Genomic DNA, 19,452 nt, shown 5'->3' with positions numbered 1-19,452 from the left:
GCCGCAGAGCCGCCTCCTCCCCGCCCCGTGACGGCACGGGGCTTGCGCGCCCGCGGAGCCCCCCCCCGCCCCCGCGCCCGCGGAGCCGGACCGGGCGGCGGCTGCCCCCCGGCGGCCCGAGCGGCGCGGGGCTTCCGCGGCTGCGGAGCGCTGGGGGAGCCGCCCGCCTCCGCAGGCTGCTTGCGGCGGGGCCTGTGCGGCACGGGGACAGCGGGCTGCAGCGGGAGGGTGCTCGGGATCAATCCGTTACTGTGAGCGCGGTGAGGCGCTGGCACGGGCTGCCCAGAGAGGGTGTGTGCGCCCCATCCCTGGAGGGATCCAAGGCCAGGTTGGACGGGGCTTTTATGGCTGTTTTTGCCTCGTCTGTCAGCCCCTGGAGCAGCGAGGAGATGGTCTAGATAGATGTACGGTTCTACCTGTGCCAAACCAAGGTCGGGATTTTAATGGGGTGGAGACCGGTTAAACATCAGTTTGATCAGAAACCCACACAGCAGGTGACTCTGACCGTAGATTTGCCCTATAGAAGTTTACATCCTCCTGAGAAAAAGCGTCATCCCTACAAAGCAATGCTTTGCATTAAACACAGAGATCATAGAATCACAGAATGGCTTGGGTTGGAAGAGTCCTTAAAGATTACCTCATTCCAACCCTCTGCCATGGGCAGGGCTGCCCCCCACCAGGTCAGGCTGCCCAGGGCCCCATCCAACCTGGCCATGAGCGCCTCCAGGGATGGGGCACCACAGCTTCTCTGGGCAGCCTGTGCCAGTGCCTCACCGCCCTCTGAGTAAAGAATTTCTACCTAACATCTAAACAATATTTCTCCTCTTCTAGTTTAAAGCCATTCCCGCCTTGTCCTATCAATATCAGGATGTGTAAAAAGTCAGTCCCCCTCCCGCTTGTAAGATCTCTTTGAGTGCTGGAAGATAACAATGAGGTCTCTCAGTAGCTTTCTCCAGGCTGAAGAAGCTCTTTGATCATCTTCATGGCCCTCCTCTAGACCCACTCCAGCAGCTTTGCAGCCTCATACATTTCCACATCTAGTTAAACAACCAACAGACAAAAAAAAAAGAGAGATGTATTTCTAAAACACGTTTACAGGAGGCAGAGAGCCCTCCCCTCACAGAGGAGCACCCCTGGAGGCAAGATCCCATGGCTGGTGCTGCAAGTCACACCCAGCCAGCCAGACATGCTCTGGGGACAGTGGGCACTCTCCTCCAAAACACTCAAACCTGCCCCAGCTACAATTTCGTAGAACCATAGAATCATTGAGGTCAGAAAAGACCACTGAAATCATTTAGTCTAACCACCAACCCATCCCCACCATGCCCACTGACCAGGTCCCTCAGTGTCACACCCACACGGTTCTTGGACATCTCCAGGGACGGTGACTGCACCACCTCCCTGGGCAGCCTGTGCCAGTGCCTCATCACTCTTTCAGAGACTACATTTTTCCTAATACCCAACCTGAACCTCCCCTGGCACAACTTAAAGCCCTCAGGCTTCCAGCCCACCCACTGTGCTTCCTCACAGCAGGTGCTATTAGGGCCGTGCCAAAGCAGAAATGCTCTCACCAGGTCATATCACTGCGGCTTGTGCTGTGATAGAACTCAGGGTGCTGCAAGATCCTGAGCAAACTTCATCTTAACTTTTGAAAGTTCTGTTAACATCTGCTTCATTTTATAGGGCAGTGAAGACAGCTCTCAGTGTTACATCCTTGGAGCTTTTGTAGCTTTTACCCTGGCTGTGTTCTTTGGATGGAAGTGCCCTCAGAGCCCTCTGGCAGGTCTGCCACAGCCCCAAATGTAGCCCTGCTTCTGTACTCCTGAGACCATCAGTGCAACAGCTGCACCACCTTTGTTTTCTAAGTGCAGCTTGGGATAATGGCATTGATCCGTTGTGTTCTTTATTCTCCCAGAAACCAATAATGAGCATTCTGCTTGAGGCAGAGATGAATATAGAAGCACGATCCTTGCCTGGTCTACATCACGTGTGATAGATGAAGGGTAGAGCTGAGGAAGAAAGAAATGGAGAAGGACAACAGTCAGCAGTGCAGTCACACGGGGCTCTCTCTGCGGAAAGAAATCTATTTTCATTACCGTTTTGGAAGTATTTTGTTCACACTTAACGAAGATCAGGAAAGAAATGAAGAACAAGAACAGGACAGCTAGGAATCAAAATGGCTACAAATGATTTAAAAGGTCCTGAATTCAAACTAAACAGGATTCAAGATTTTCAGATTATTTTTAATGTGTGTTTACTAGAATTTACCCGGTGTTCTGTTAGCGCGGGATGCAATAAGCACCTTCATAATGCAGACTGGGCAGCAGTGAATTTGTGGTTCCCCTGTGGAAGGTCCTGGGGGCAGGGAAGTTGGCAGTGCCTCCAGGTCCCAGCATGGTCTGCGTCCTGTGGGCTGCAGGGGCAGGTCTTGGCTGGGAGCAGCTGTCACTGCTCCATCGAGATGATGAATCTGTGACATCGGTAAGGAACAAGCCCTAAAACTTTGGCTGTGAACACTGATTACAGAGCACTGATGTGACCATCCACAAAAAGAGGATTCTAAGATTTGCCTGATAGGGAACTAGGGCAGAGTAAGGCTAAGTGTTTTGCAGAGTCATTGGTAAAATCTCACATAGACTGCAGCGTAGAGACTTGGACAGCTGTGTTCAGGAAAACTGAAATCACACTGGAACAGAGTCCTTAGAAGCATGGCAGTGATCTGAGAGCTTGGCTCATTCCACCTGGCAAAACAAAGCCCGGGGAAGCGGATAGGACCACTGTGAGTAAATACCACAGAAAGATAAGAGCCATGTAAGTGTAAGGACGATGCTAACACAAAAATAAATGGATATAAGCAGGTTCTGATACATTAATGTTGGAAATCAGAAAAAAGAAAAATTGATTCTCCTGTCTGTAAAATCCTTCAACGCTGATAAGAAACAGTGGAGAATGTAGCCCAGCTGTTTTTAGAAGGGCATATGAGGAGTGGTTAAAGCAGATCCGTGACATGGCTGCAGCAGGGATCGGGCTCACCCAGCCCTGTCCCTACCAGAATCAGACTGGGCCAAGCATTCATCATGGTGGGTAGTGTTCCGTGCAAGTGAAGCACGCAGAACTACAGTCAAAGCCCTTCCTCCTCTCAGAGGGAATGGTAATGACATTCGTTTAGCACAGCACGGAAAATTCACTTAGCAAACTGGGTTAATGGAAGAAAATCTTCTCTGAGCTATAGGACCTCTGGGCCGGAAGCTACACACAGTGGCCCTTGCATGTCTTTTGAGGCGTCCTTTTCTACAAATGCTTTTCAGTCTTATGGGAGTTTGCCACAGATCTCTGCCAGCTTGTGATTGTTCGTGGAATGGTAACTCTTCCACGCTTTGATCGCAGTGCAAACAGCAAGTAGAGAGAAAGAAGATGAAACCAGGTCATTTGGTGGAGTTGACTAGCTGGAGAGGTTTGGAAAGGATTCTTATTTACAACTGTGCGAGGCCTCAACACACCGGGAACACTTGATACAGCCATAAATTTGGATCAGTCCCCATTTGCATGGCAAATCACCATCTCTATCTGGCAGTGCAAGTGTTACCCTCTGCCGATCCCTCTCGCTGTTTTTGGGTGCAGGGGTTGTGCTGCTGGCCCCACACAGCACAGCTCAGCGTGAGCAGCTGTCGGCTTCACCAGGCTTGTAAGAGCTCCCTGGGCTATTTTTGTAGCACACCACGTGAGCTTATGGGGTTTTTATTTTTAGTCCTACAGTATGATTTGTTGATGGCGTGTATTTTGCATGCAGTTGGTATCGAAGCGCCAAGGTGATGGAGGCCATTTAATGATCTGCCAATATATGTTGCAATCAATAAATGTTACAGTCAATAAATGTCACCATTTGCCTTACGGTCAGCATCTGCACCCTTTCAGCCCTCATGATCACATATTTATATTATATCCATTTAGGCTGTAGACTGCTGGTTCACCTCAGCCTTGCTCCTGCCACTCAGCCAGCAGCAGCAAGTTCCCCAAGTGCTCCTTTGGAAAGAAACACCATAGAAAATGAACCATTCCTGCAGAATTCTTGCTGAAGATCTACCTACTTAGCTTAGTGAAGTTTCACCCACCCAGATTAAAAGGTTTGCTCTAGTGCTGGTATCTGGCACCAGGAGAGGAGTGGAGGGCCACCTTTTTTGCAGATTAAAACTGCAGTCACCTGCTGGAGATGGGCTGTGGAGATGGTTATTTGGCTCAGCACTTTGCCTTTCTCTCTGTGAGCTCCCAGTGTTCAATGAATTGTGCATTTTTCCTTGGCTTTTGTAGTCTTGTTTGCAGCAATTACCATTCTTCGTGCTTTTCATTTTAGCCAAATAAAACTGTAAAGTATGCTCTGATGAACTGGCAGTCAGACGACAAGTAGCTTAGCAAACAGGACCTTCCAGAGGCCTTGAATCCTGATGATGTAGAAACGTATAAAAGCCATGGTATATACCCAGAGTCACAACACAGCTGCTTGGAGGGGAGAAACAAGAGAGTTGCTGGCAAGCTGGATTTCATAGAATTCTCATGGCTGGGTACTGCTGTCATTTAGCATCTTTTGGGCTAGACCTCCCTTAATTTCTCCTGCAATATCTCAGAGTCCTACGTGAAAATGACCCTTGTCAGCAGAGGCCAGGCCTCCATTACTGAGTAGCCTTGCGATAAATCCCATGCTTCCAACAAAGCAATGGGATATTCTTGCTTTTAAGCATGGTAACTAGATCATAAAACATTATAAGAACCCTGGGCTGAGGACTGCTTGATGTTTTTGTCTACCTTTTCTGTGTTGATATTACCTAAGCTCCCAATGGAGAGTTTCTGCGTTTGTGACAAGTATATTATGAAAGAGCACTACAATCACTGCTTCAGCATCATTCAGCTAGTTTCCAGCAGGCATATTCCAGCTCCTTATCAGATATAGCTACAAAAGGGAAATGGCATAGGTAAGATAAAATTGCTTTTTAAATTAAGCAAAATAAGCTTTTCATTGTTTGGCTTGGATTTTCTAGGGCACTTCCAAAACACTGAAGATCTCTATTTATTTCCAGCATGTTACCTGCTGTCCAGTGATGAGTGGACGTGAAGGTATTTTCAAGCTTATATTGCAGTAATCAGTGGTTACTGCGATGGATTGGCTCTATATTTGCTTTCTGATCTGAGGAGTGTTCAGTCCTTTCTCTGCTCACAGAGCTGATCAGTGAAACAGGCCATGATAAAAGCTGTGTGAGAAAGCTTCCTTCTGTACTAATTGGATGAAACTTGGAAACCAGAGGCTTTACTGGGAGCGCTGCCTATTTTCCTCATAATTATTTGCATATTCAGTTTAACAGCAAAACAAGCCTATAATTGTTCTGTTCAGAAATGAAAAGCTTCTCACCACGTACGGCGGTCAGAAAAAACATGTGCGACTACTACATCAACACTGAATAGCGCTAAATCAGCACTACCTGCACTAATTTGGGATGGGGAAGTGTATGAAACAATAACTTCAGAAGCAAAGGATATTAAGGGAAGGAAACCGGCAAGAGCCATGTTTAATGTATGCTTGTTAGTACAAGGAAGAACTTCTCTGCTGTTCAGCACGTAAATTACACTCACCGTCTAATCACACCGCAACGATCTGAGGTGGTTTAACATTCAGATATGTTTTGTAAACAATTTACAGTTGATGCGTGACTCACAACAGCATTGCCACTGCCTTTAAATTTGATCCTAAGGGTGAGGTGAGACCTAAATGCGAGCCTCTCGCTTTGATGTCTGACATAAATAATGTACGCAGAGATCCTCCAGCGCTATTTGGCTCCACTGCTGTGGATTGAATGTCACAGCTTCATGCTGCTGTGAAGAAGTAACACCACCAAAATAACTTGCTCTGGCTATTTAACCTTGCAAATATATACTAGGAAATGAGACAAAGCCTGCAAAAAATAAGGGGGGGTGGGGAGGGACAGGGAGCAGAAAGCATTAAAAAAAAAGTTGAAATCGAGTGTTACAATTCAAACCCATATGTTTTTTTCTCATCATTTTGTTCCATCCAACCCCATACAACTGTCTGGACCAGTGATGGTTATCATAGCATCATTACACTCCAGCACATACATTTATATCTTCTGGTGACTTACTTCTTGGAAATAGGATAGTTGAATTAGTTGACACAGAGTCAAACACTGAAGAACATTCTCAAGCAAATTCTCACAAATTAACTCAAAGTTTTACGTGAGAAAGGACTGACAAAACATTCAAAAGCCACCCAGGATCTGGCTGTTCTCCCACTTTTCAGTGCAAAGGAAAGGAAAAGTAATGTTTTAAACATAAAGTATGAAATTTCATATTATCCTTTTTTCAAAAGACATCACAGCAGATCAATTTCATCTGTAGCAACTTCTGCCTGCAAATTCTACTGACAGGAATAATCCCTTCCATCAAACTGGATAGTATTTAAAAGGTAGCATCATATTTTCTTCGGTGCAACTTCCTATGTTATGTAGATCGTGGAAATCTGTATAGCAAGAATGCACACCCAGGGGACAGACAGACTTCCACTAGGACTGCTCCACCTGAGATTTCAAGCTCAGACAAGTCAACCGGTACAAAACAGATGAGGCTGAGCCAGGAGAAAGCAGATCTTTCACGGATGGGGTCCCCTGCACCAATTCCGGCTTGTTATTGACACTAAAGCTGCTCAGTTTAGCTTAAAGCTTGGCTTGTTTTCTAAACCAGCTAGGAGAAAAATGCCATCAGCCACTGTCATGCCTCTACGGCCGCACTCCTATTTGCTCAAACCAGCTTAAAAATAAGTCTTTCGAACATCTTCCATCTTGAAATATTTCAGGAAAAAAAGGCAAGGATCGCTGTTTCCTGTCATTAATAACTTTCTGAAATAACAAATGGAAACCTGGAGACATCATCCACTGCTGCTATTTCCTTAAAAGTGGAATTGGACCATTTACCAGCTCCAGCAAGGGAGCATCCTTTGGAGTCTGTATCCTTCTGGAAAAGATGTTTCTCTTTTGCTGCAGAAGATGGATCATACACCACCACGCACCACTGCACGTGTAGAGAACAGATCCAACTGGCTACGAAGGAACTGCAAAGCAACTGGAGGAGCACTGGCACAAGAAGATCATATGTTTTCCAGGCTCCTTCCTTCACTAAGCAGAATACAAACTTCTTTTTTTCCCAAACTGTAAGTTCTCCAGGGGGAATTTTATAGGGATTTTTCTTCCTTGCTCTCTCTTCTTGATATTAATGCATGAAGAAATAATTTATGTCCAGGGAAAATTGTTCTGAATCTCACAGGATTTTGAATATTGATCTAAACAAAGTTTGTTTTTTATACAGAAGCTGTAACAAGCAATATGTTCAACAAATGCAACACTGTGATTGGAACAGAGCTAAAAAGTTTGCATACATAGAAAATAAATAAAAATAATAAGCAATGAGTTCTGCAGTCACTTGAGATCTTTATGTTTTTCCAGCTAGTATCACAGTTATCAAAGGCTTAACTGGTGAGAATTATGGATCAAGTATTCAGTACCACATAAGCATTACACAAAAACGTCTCATTGCACATTTGGCTTCTTAGCAGCTACAGTCCAACCCTACAATTTTTATTCAGTCTCTACTCGCTAACATAGGATCTTTGCCTAAACTACTATAAGAAGAGATCTTCTATAGCTGTAATTAAACATAATTAAATATTGTGTGACAAAGTCTTATTAGCAAGGAAGAGGCCATAACTCCTCAAAAAGACACAGCAGGACTATTTGAGGAAGAGCTGCTGTTCTGTACAATAGGAAGATAAAAGTTTGTGCTCCTGGCATTTTTGTTTAAGACTCTTTTTGAATGCTTTAATTTGCAAAGTACAAGACAGATTATTTGCTTTATTTTAAAATATGTTTTAGGGCTGTATTTATTACATTGTATGGTTCTATCTGAAACATACATATTTATATTTTACAGCAAAATAAACTAAAAATAAGAGAGAAAGAAGTGATGGCATCTCCTGCCTGCAGGACTACAAAGCTGGATATAATGCAGCTTCCTTTCCTGAACAGTGGAAAAAATAACTCAGAAGAACTTAAGCAAACAAACTTTGAAAGAATTCAACTTTTCTAGTTAAATAACGCTCTTTTATTGGGTTTGTAAACACTAGGATCTGTCTCTCATAAGCTAATCAACTTCACCAAAGGTATTTAATTGTTTACTGTAAGTTACAGCTTTAAATAGCCATTTAAAACCAAAAAGAATAATGTTTCAAGTTAAAGAACCTAAAAAAAAAAAAATGGCTGTCAAGAACTCTCATCTTTTAGACCATGAACTTTGACACTGCCCTTTAGTCATAAGTCTAAGAATAAAAAATTAAAAAAAAAAAAACCTATGTGCTATAACTGCATTTCCTGTAACATATGTTCATGATTGAGGTATTTAACCAGCACAGGATGTGCTCAGACGGAACGGAAACTGTCCCTCTGTAGCAGCCAGCTGAGCTCCCAAAATAAAGCGTCGAGGAGTTTGCCAACCACAATGCGATGAAGGCTCCACTTCCCACTCCAGCAGGGAGGTTTTAACATGTCGATGAGAGGAATGCTGTGAATGATCTGAATATTTGCTTAATAATGTTGACACACATTATAGAAGAAAATGAGAGAGATATTCCTTTAAAGGCTCCAGACGATGCAAGCCTGCAAACAGATCAATTTCCAGCGTGGCCTTCAGTTCCCATTTGTTTGAAGATGTGGGAAGCATGCAGCGCTGGTAGCAGAAAGGAGTGAAAAAGGACAATGGAGAGAGGTGCTTGCACTGATGCTGAACCCTAAATAAAGCTGCTTGCATGGTGGCTACTGAAAATTATTGCTTCTTCTGAAGAAAACTTACAGAAACAGCCTGAAACAAATAGAGAAAAACAAAGCTGTTAGGTCAGTACAGAAACTGTAGCTCTGCCACATTAATGCCCTGCTGTCTTGCGTGCTCAGTGCTGGAGTGCAGCCAGCAAGGCAGTGGAAGGGATGGCTCCCAACTGTGGTGCCACATCTGGAGCACTGCGTCCTGTCCTGGCCTCCCAGAACAAGAAGAGACTTTTCAGCAATCTGGAATCCTTTCAGCATGGGGCCAAAAGGATGGATGAGGGGCTAGAGCCCATGAAATAAAAGGAAGGGCTGAGAAAGCTGGCTAGGTCAGCCTGGAAAGGAGCAGGGTGAGGAGACATCAGCCTGCGGCCTCCAGTAACCTGATGGGAGGGCTGCAAAGGAGATGGGCCAGACACTCCTCGGAGATATCCAGAGTGAAGATGAGGGAAAAAGGACATGTGTTGCTGCAAGGAGGTTCTGAGAGGACGTGAGAAGTAAAATGACACAAAAGAGCTGCTAAGTGCGGGGGTGTGTCACCCAGAAGAAGGAGGTGAATAACTACCATTCTGGAAGTCATTCAGAACTTGGCTCTAGAAAGCCCTACACAAGCTGACCTAGCTGCAGGTAGCTTGGCTTTGAGCAGGGCCCTGGACGGGAGGTCTAGTGGTCCCTTCCAACCTCAGTTATTCCATGGTTCTGCTGAGCAATGAGGGGAAATGTTTGAGTTGTGCATGGTAGGGAGCATGAGTGCTTCACTGCTGGAAGCTGGGATTGGAAGAGAGCCTCATCACACAACAAGAGCTACCTGCTAGAGGAGGCTAGCCAAACTCGGCACCTGCCTGTAGCCAGTCTTCTAGATAATGCAAAGCTAAACCATTCTGAGACAAGATTTAGAGATGATATAGATGGTGACATAGATGATAATACAGATGATGATACAGACATAGACGTAAAGGTATATATGAGATATAGATGTAGATTTACAGATTTAGATATCTATATAGATACGCACATGCATATATATGTATATATAGCCATGCTGCCAAAAGCTGTTTCACTGGAATGAATGACACCTCCACAAAAATCATCTGACCTGTCATCCTGAAACCAGAGGCAAACAGGAGTGATGCATACCTGATTTTTAGGCGGAGAGTGTTTTTACACTGCAGAGCTGAAAAGTGAAACGAGTATTTATATGAATACTGAAACCAGTATTCAAGTAAAATATTTAAATTTCAATGACTTAGCAAAAATTAATGGTGTATTGACTTTAGAAATCTTTATTTGGAATAATCCTACTAAAATATAACAACTTTTGATGACTCACTATAAAGAAGTAATTCCCTGTGAAGGTTTTAACTGCAAACATTTGATGCAAAAATAAAGTAACAGTAAGAATAACAGGAGGCACACATGCTAATGAAGCTACTGATAACAGCAAGGGGAATATGAGGTTGTGTGGAAGAAGCAAGAGCAAAATACAGAAAATGTATAACCTGTGCAAAAAATGGAGGAAATCTTCAAGCACATTATACGGCTACTACAAAACAGATGGAAATAATGTGTTTTCCATGTCTGTGGTGTGTGAAATGAGAAGGAACAGGTTTAAATTGCAGCAAGGCAAATTCAGATTCAACACTGGGAAATGCCTTTACCGCTTTTCTGGGGTGGTGCTGTAATCTTTGCATTGCTTGCAACCTTTAAGAAAACATGAGACAAATATCTGTCCGAAGTGATCTATCTCTCCACGTTCCTGCCTGGGAACACGAAGGTGCATTACATGAGCTTTGATATTCCTTCAAGTGTGGTGATTTCATACAGAAACTTCTATATATCAAACACAATAATAAAAAAAAAAATGCTTCTGGATCTAAATTACGGTCTAAAATACGATCTGAACTGGAGTTACAGCTGTAAATGAAAGATCAGTAATCAGGAATTTTTAGAGAAAAATGGCTAGCCTTTCCTTGTGATGGTATTTGCTAAAGAAAATCCATGGTAATCACCTTGACAATAGGAAAATTATATAGAAATAAGATGAAGGCATTTTTTTTGCTCAGCATTGAGCAAGCAGATGAGACAGCAGCCCATTACCAAATGGATCCTCCATGAGAGTGTTATGGAGAGTGTCAAACTATTTAATCACTTGTGCTTCTGCTCTTGAAATGCAGACATAAACCAGACTTTCTCTTTGGTCACCCAAGACCAGAAGTACTGAAACAATGACAGGGATTGCTTATGACTTTCCAGGACTAGAGGCTGCATTTAGAAAAGGGGTTCTCACTTACTCTTCAAGAATTTTCAGGTAAAGAAAGCGGAACGGGACAATTCAAATTTCTCAGCTCATCTTTCAGGATGCAGAAAATAGCAGCCTCAAATGAACTGCTGGGTCCTAGAAGTGGCTCCAGCACTTCTTTAGCAGCATGACTTTAGGCAGCAGACATCTTTGCCTCTTTCTCTTCCTCTCAGCTATTTAAAAAAAGTGACTTCATTCGTGTATCTCATAAAATCACAAAGGCTCAAAAGCCTGGTATACTGAGCTCAGTGATGTTCTTAGCTCCGTCCTTAATAATTACTTTCACAGTGCTTCCCCCCACCAGTAAGATGAGCTAGATGAATTGGCACTAACTTCATTACACGGTTGAGCCAAGAGTAGCTTCTGCTTCCTGTCATATCCCCAGCGGTAAAAGCCTCCCTCCAACTTGCACTGTGGAGTTCAGACCACAGCATACGTACAGGTTTTACTCAGGCAGTGTGATTTAATCAGTCCACACAGGCCGACACTACATGCGTTTGTGTGTAATAGCAGCTAAAAACTGCCCAGCTTTTCTTAATGTCACTACAAACATTCTGTACTTTAGCAAAGGACAAAGGTATTTATATGAGCAATTAAAAATACATGTATTGAAACGCTAACTTGGAGTATGTAGACAGTAATAAATTAAAATATATTTATATAAAGATTTTACAAAGTATCCTAACATAACTAGCAATTAAATTAAACTTATTTTTTCAGTTGTTGAAACAAGGTCAACATGTCTTTTTTTCTCAAGACTCACCATCAGTGATATTTAAGAAAATGCGATTTAAAACAGTCAGGTAAGAAACAGGCCCTTTTGGGAACAATTCATGGTGACTTTCCCCCATTGTCTAGCTATATAGATTGGGCAGTTCTGTGTAACAGCGCAAGCAGAAATTGCTCTCTGTCTTTATTTGCATTTGCACCGTCAGGAACAATTTTTGAAACAAACATAAAACCCATTAACTTGTAGCAAATTCACTGAAAGAAGCAAAAATGAATGGTGTCCTCCATAAGACGGTCCTGTCTCATGTATTGCTGTTAATTACCTTTATTTAGTTGACAGGTAAAGTGCTACATATAAACTCTCTTAGGTGTCTTACATGTTTGTTCCCTCTATGACTTCCATTGCATGACATTTGCCTTTATTTCTTTATATTTTTCTTTATGTACTCTTCCTCCTGCGTATTTATTTTACTTAGAATCATAGCATCATTTAAACAACTAAGACCTTCTAGTTCAACCGTCAACCCAGCACCACCATGCCAACTAAAACTTTTATCCATTGCCTTCCCTCCTCTTTTTTTATTTTCTATAGTGGTCCACTCTTCTTAGGGAAAGCAAATCTGTCCAAATGCATTGTCCAGTTCAGCACAGTGATATGTGGAACACTTCTTCCTCTGAAAAAGTAACTCGGGCTTTTTGAACCCATGGGCTTTTGTCATCATGGCCTTCCTTTACCTCGATAATCATCAGAGATTTTATTCTCGTTGTGGCTCAGGTTTGCTCTCGCTGTATTTCATGTAAGGGAAATAAGTGCTTTCAGTTTTGCCCCACATCAGTATTTTTTATCATTGAGGGTTTTTTTTGTCCCTTTATCCTTGATTCCCAGCTGTGTGGTTTCTACCAGGGCTTGGTAACTACAATCACAGCATTTCAGTGCCCTAGAACAGTGACAAGGCAGTGTAATTGATACAGAAATTAGGACCAGAGGATGAATTTTCTCTATCTTGAAGCAGTGACCAGTCGAAGAAGTGGGAACGGAGACAGCAACTGCAGTTTAAAAAAAGAAAGGTCTTGTGACTACTGGATGTGAGCTCCACACCCAGACACAGATTCCTTGGTTTGATTCATCTCCGAGTCTCTGGAGTGCCAGCATAAAATAATATATGATCAGTAGAATCCAAGCAGGCAATATGTATGCTTAACAAATAGCTGCGAATAATCACAAAAATGTGACAGTGTTGATAGCTGCCTATTTGACAGCTTAGAATAAAGCATGAATGATTTTACGAAGTGCTGCTCGGATACAGTAACAGCGCTCAGCTGTCTAGGTCACTCAGTCAGACATTTAGCTGTATCTGCATGATGCTTCAAGAGAGTAACATGAGCCCATTGCTAAGTGTTATCCTAAAGTGTCAGAAGTACAAGAACATGCTCATGCTTTGCTACACTTGAAAAGCTCCACATTTTATTGGCAATCTTATACAAATAAACATTATTTGCAAAGTGGAGATGGATAGACACATGGTCAAAGTCAGACAATCTGAAGCAACAGATAAATGAAGATATTTAACAAGCTTGTGCTTCCATTTGTCCATGCAAGTCCCAAGACCAAATGACAAGATGTAAAACAGCACAGAACATATAGTCTCAGTACAGAGTAGCGACCCTTTTTAAGTGGCATACTAAACTTTATACAACCTTATGACATCTATAGACCTGTTCAGAGTTTTCTTAATTTACTTATACATACATCCTAGTCCTCAAAACGAGTTTATGAAATGTAGCATTTGTTCTTTCCAGGACACAATCCTTTCATAAAACCTCCCAAGGATGAATTTTACAACCTTCCAAAACAGTCTAGAAAAAATACCGGCACCTCTCTGTACTGGCAGAGTTTAATCCATCTCTGACCTAGATTATAAGACTTAGCAATCAGGATGATACAACACTCGGCTCCTCGTCAGCAGATAAAGAGTAACAAAAGACAGTTCTTCCAAGGAACGGCAGATAAGTAAATCCATATTATTCACCAGTCCTGCTCCCTCAGAAATGAATCAAACTTAAAAAATAAATAAATCATGAGATTGGTTTAAAAATCATGAGATTTGAAATACGAATAAATTTGGAGTTATTTATCTGCCATTGAGTTTTTAAGCCTCTAGAGTGTGCTCCAGTCATATTTTCAAGCATTTTCTTACTAACTGAAATGTGTAGATACTTTATATCTAATGAAAGCTGAGATTGGTTTGTAAAGCTAGTAATTCAGAAGTTGAATTTGCCAAAGAAACATGAAGTTCTACACAGAAAAAAAAAAATCCTAAAATGACATGATTAGCAAAACAGTAGTGTACCAGATGAGGAGAAAATTGAGTAAAAATAACCAAACTGAAGCAGAAGGTCTGCAAATGCGTATCTGAAAAGATTAAGAAAAAATGCCTGTGGTGCCAAGGAACATGAACTCCAAATCTTTAGGGGGTAACTTAGCCACCCACTTGGTGTACTTGTTCAGTCATCCTCTCAATGAGCATTAATAATAACCAACCGTAGCAAAAAGAGACTTTTTGTTACATATATTTTTATAACGTTGCACACATTATGCCTTTACAAATTCCAGATCAATTCCTCAGATACAGAGAGGACTGGACTGCAAAAAGTTTCAGATTTGCTTTCCAGTAATTCATTCTCAGTTCCATTTCTTTGCCCTCCAGGGTTCTTCCCACATTCTCTGTGACATTTCCAGGCAATTCCCTCCAATATCTAGAGTTGGGGGCTTTATTTTTATTTAAAAGAAAATAGGTTTTTAAAGAAGAGCTGAAGTTTTAGGGAAAACACCCAATGTTGCAGGAAGGTTAGCAAGCCTGTATCTGCCTAACCTGAGGAACGACTCAATACTAACCTATGTGAGGTGATGGTGCTCACTGGATCTCTCAATTCACCCTACGTCCCAGCAGTTTTGTCTACAAATGAGAAAGCAAAGTTCTGCATTATGCGTCAAATGTGTCATTCAAATTAACCACACCAATAATCTCCTAATTCATCCAGCAGTAAGTGTGTAGAATTAACCATGGTAAAATGCATAAGCATGTTTGATTAATAATCATTCATTGACATGGCACATTTACTAACCGAATGACTACTGGATAATTTGATAAGATAGAAGCTTCTGAGTGGGGAAAACAGGCAGGATCCTGTGCAAACTGCATATTCAGACTCAAAGATGACCATTTCATTTTCTGTGCAGAATGCAGGTAAATCTGAAGCTACATATTTTAAAAATTGTCATCTTTCAGACCGCCCACAAGCTGAAGGTTTAGCCCTTCAGTCTCCTCAAGCTCCCCATGCCACGCTGTGGCTCAGCCTCAACAAGAAAGATGAAAACCTTTGTCCTCCCTGTGGCCTATAGCCCAGTGGCTAAGACACTCCTATGGTGGTTGATGTAGGTCTGCATTCTCAGCATGCAGCCAGATCAGCAGCCTGTGATGCGTGCTCCTTTACTACCAAAAACCACCTGATGATGTTGCAATAGTAAGAATCTCTATCAGATTTTTTTTCTGTAAATATGTGAATCTATGTATTAACCAGGATAGTATTTAACTTGTGCCTATACACAAGGATGAAATTACTTCTCTTCTTGCAAAATATGAAAGGTTCGTGCCAGGCCTGCTGGTCTGGGAGAGCCTTTGGCTTCCACAGTCTCTTGAGTAGGTACTTGATTAGCCATCTTCTCAGTGCTCATACACACATATACTATTGTGTCCCCATTCCTTACCTTTCTGCATGTGGTTTAAATGTTAGAAAGACAAGGAGCCTGAAAACACTGCTGGAGCAAGCACCATAATTCAACACAGCAGTGAAGTTCATCATTTAAATAAAACACTATTAAAAAGCAAACTTCACAATGCTCATGAGACTTTGTGTCAGCTAGTATTTTAGCATAGTAATGTTTATGGCCAAAGAAATTTGGGCCAAAACAGAATGGAAAATGAGCTGGTAAATACCAGGAATCTGGAATTGAGTTCACAGACCACTGTGTACTGGTACAACATACGAAGAGCTGAAAAAAATCATGCTTGTATGAACTAACTAATGTGGATGCTGAATGTGTGCTGCTGTCTCACTTACTGATTGACTTCATAATCTCCATCAACCATAGAAACACATGCATGAATTCAAATAGCACATCCATACAAAAGTAAGTTATAAAAAAACACAAATGATTTTGGTTAATCTAAAAAATGACAGAATTCATAATACCCAGAAATCACAGTGAAAAGTATAGCTGGGGAATCAATGTGAAGCTGAATGGAGTTGGATTCAAAAAGTGTAAGTGAAAGACAATGTAATATATGACTTTTCAGCCCTAGATCATTGAAACAGGCTTGCTAGTGAATGAAAAAATCACTACCCAATACCTGCTTATTACTACTTATAAATGAAACATCCTAATAATCTCTAGCCAGGCCACTGCAGGGAAAGGCATACTCTTCAAATTGTAGTTGCATGTGAGTAGTGTTTCTGCCAGAGCATGAACTACCTAGATGCTGACTTCCCTTTTTCCTCAAGGAAGGCGGTCTTCCAAAGCTGTCTGAATGCACTAGTGATGCAGAGTGAAGACTGACTGTCGCCCCTCTTTTGTACCAGTACGTGGTCCTCCAGTGCCATCCTTCTCAGGGCACAGCAATGAACAATCTCATTCTTTCGGTTTCTCGTCTCGCATGAAAATACTAACTCACTCGCAGTTCCTGAATCCTTGCCTCCTTTTTCCTTCAAAGCTGAAGTCAGCTCCTCTATTACACATGTGCAAAAAACAAATTCTGCAGCTGAGTTGCTTTGATGTATAAAAATCTCTTAATTTCTTAATATTAGTCAGTAAACTTTTATTTGTCACAACTTGTTACGGCTTTACCTAGCACACCATGCAACTGATTTAAAACTGCTTGATTTTTAAGTTCAGATGGCTAAGGTAAGAGCAAAGGCAGACGGTGATTAAAGTATAGGCTGCGTGTTAGTAAGCATTTTCAGCTGTAAAAAAATTAAGGCAAAAATCTTGGTCTAGTTATGCATCCTTGTCGCAATATACATTTCCTCGCTCAGCTACAGTAGCATACGACACAGACTTCCTCCTAAAACTTGCTAAAAACTAATCAGGTTCTTCTGCATGATGATAAGTGTAATAAAAAGCCACATGCCAAAACTGTTCTCATTAATCCATGTGATAACTTCTTTAGTTCCCGAGACAGATTTGTGACAATAAAAACTGCTCTGATTTTTAAAGTTGTTGGTAAATATGACAATGTGAAAGCCATAAGAAAACAGGTTCAATTTTCTATGAAAACAAATGTGAAATTTTGTTCTAAGGCTACATATGTTTATCTGAGCAACTGTACTGCAGATTTCTCTGATTCCTTGAACTAATTTTGTGAAACTCAGCTACTCTGCTTACTTCTTGATCTCCCTTCAGCAGCTCTAAACACCAAAGCAGCCATATGTTAATGTAGAATGTTCCTTTTTTAAAAAACATGTCCTTTCTTTTAGACTGACTGTGGGCACAGAAGCTCAGCCCAAAAAGCTGGTTCAACATTTGTGTCTAGACATGACCCTCTTCAACATATTTCATGCCCATAGATGGGTTTTTGGCTCCCTGCACTTCTGACCATCTGTTGGGAGGGCATGATGCCCACTTACAAGTTAGCCAGAACTTCTGTCGGTTGCCAGGGGAAGGGGATATACAGTCCCGCAAGTGACATCTGTTCTACCAGTAGCCCTTTTGTCTTTGAACAATGTTCCCGTTTAATCTCAGACACACTTGTAAAGAATAGCGTTTAAAAGACAAGCTATTGAAAAACACTGGAAAATATAATATTGGAAGGAAGGGGAAACGTAATGATGGTCACCACAGGGATACATTTCAGACCTAAGGGGAATTCTTCTACTATTAAAACGCTGGGAATATTGGAAGAAAATTGAAGGTGCTCTGGCTACACAAGCAATCTCCTGGCAGATGAAGTCACCAAGGGACATAGTGAACCACAAAGGACTCACTATAACTGAGCCCAAGACAACAGCTGCGCTCCTAAAGAGACTACAGGAGGAAAAGGCACAACTGAATGATTAATAAGGTAACACACAATGCCATTTCATGTGGATGAGAGACAGAAAAAAGAGCAAGCCATTCCACACTCTTAAAAAAATCTTATTGATCCAATGAGACACTTGACAGTTTGTGTGCGAGAGAAGAGACTCCAAATGATGCCAGTTGCCCCTCTACTGCCTATAGCCTCAGTGTTAAGCCAAACTGGAGCATCTCTAAGTTGAGACTGTTGTGCAGAGCAAAAACTATGTAAAACACTAACATTCATGAGTTTCCTGTAAGAGTGCATGATGACTCTGACAGTTACATCCCAAAGAGACTCGAGAAGTATTACCAACAGATAGGAAAGAGAAACATGGACAAAAAAAGAAAAGAGGCGCAGAGTTGTTAATACGTTCAGAAATAAACACAGGAATATGATTCATTAAGCTTTACTTATGGCACAATCAATGAAATGGGAGGATATAACCCAAAAATGATCTAAAATGAATCTCAAGGCTCCACTGACTATTGTCACTGAATCTTTTGTACATTGAACGTGTACCTCACAAATCTAAATTCACCCTATAGACATCCAAACTTAAGCTTCTGGGTCTAGATCTGACTCCCACTCCAGGAGTTCTGATTCATGATAAGAGATGAGTTGTCTTGGATGTGCTCCATCTGAATGTGAAGCTGGGTTAAGTCTAGGGCATCTATTCTTAACAAAGGTAGTGAAAATGTTCCTGAGTTTCGCAGCACAGTACACAGCATAACTTCTCCCATCCAACATCTTGGCTCCTTAAGGTTACTGACAGAAGTTTTGTCCCCTGTTCCCCGGAGATTTTTGGTTGTGTTGCAACTATGTCTTGGTTAGAGAATAGCTGTTGAAGAACTATCATTGACAGCCCAATGTTTTATGGCAAGTCAGAAATTACTTTGGGTTACCTTAATGTGCTTAGCTACAAATTGCCAATCTGCAGCAGCTGCTACATGAACAGCTGAGCCACCTCTGCAGCTGGGGCTTGTAAAGGGCATGTCACGGGGTGGAATGGGCAGCTGGGAGCAGGAAACATTACAGCCGTCACAAGCTGATCATCACAACTCATGAGTCAGAGCACTCTGATCCTGTTCTTAACTTACTGTTGTTATAGATATATAGTCCTAAGTGACAGCTTCCAATTCACATTCCCTGCAGTATGTCATCTGTACAAATTAACACACACATTGTGTAAGAATTACATCACAATTGCAAGAAAAAATCCTAAGGCATCATATCATATAAACTCCTGACTATTATAAGTTCTTTCCCATCGTATGAGATACAGGGGAAAATCAAGTTACTTTCAGCAAAATTGCCTGGCAGTAAAATCATGGAAATCCTGAAAAAAAACCATTCAGATCTAACACTTCTTGGAAATAGCCAAGTATGTCGCAGATCTAGACTGCTGGATTAAAGTAGAATAATGGAACATGTTATGCAA

General features: G+C 41.8%; 1 long non-coding RNA gene across 1 annotated transcript; it reads right to left on the bottom strand.

Annotated features, from left to right (window-relative positions):
• Positions 5,527-19,451, bottom strand: LOC110407576. Its single transcript, XR_002443940.1, has 2 exons — positions 14,795-19,451; positions 5,527-8,910 (listed from the first exon to the last, which is right to left on the bottom strand). It is a non-coding gene; the product is annotated as an uncharacterized LOC110407576 (long non-coding RNA).

Source organism: Numida meleagris, chromosome 1 (assembly GCF_002078875.1).
Source record: "Numida meleagris isolate 19003 breed g44 Domestic line chromosome 1, NumMel1.0, whole genome shotgun sequence".
Lineage (NCBI taxonomy): Eukaryota > Metazoa > Chordata > Aves > Galliformes > Numididae > Numida > Numida meleagris.
This window is presented reverse-complemented; position numbering and strand designations above follow the sequence as displayed.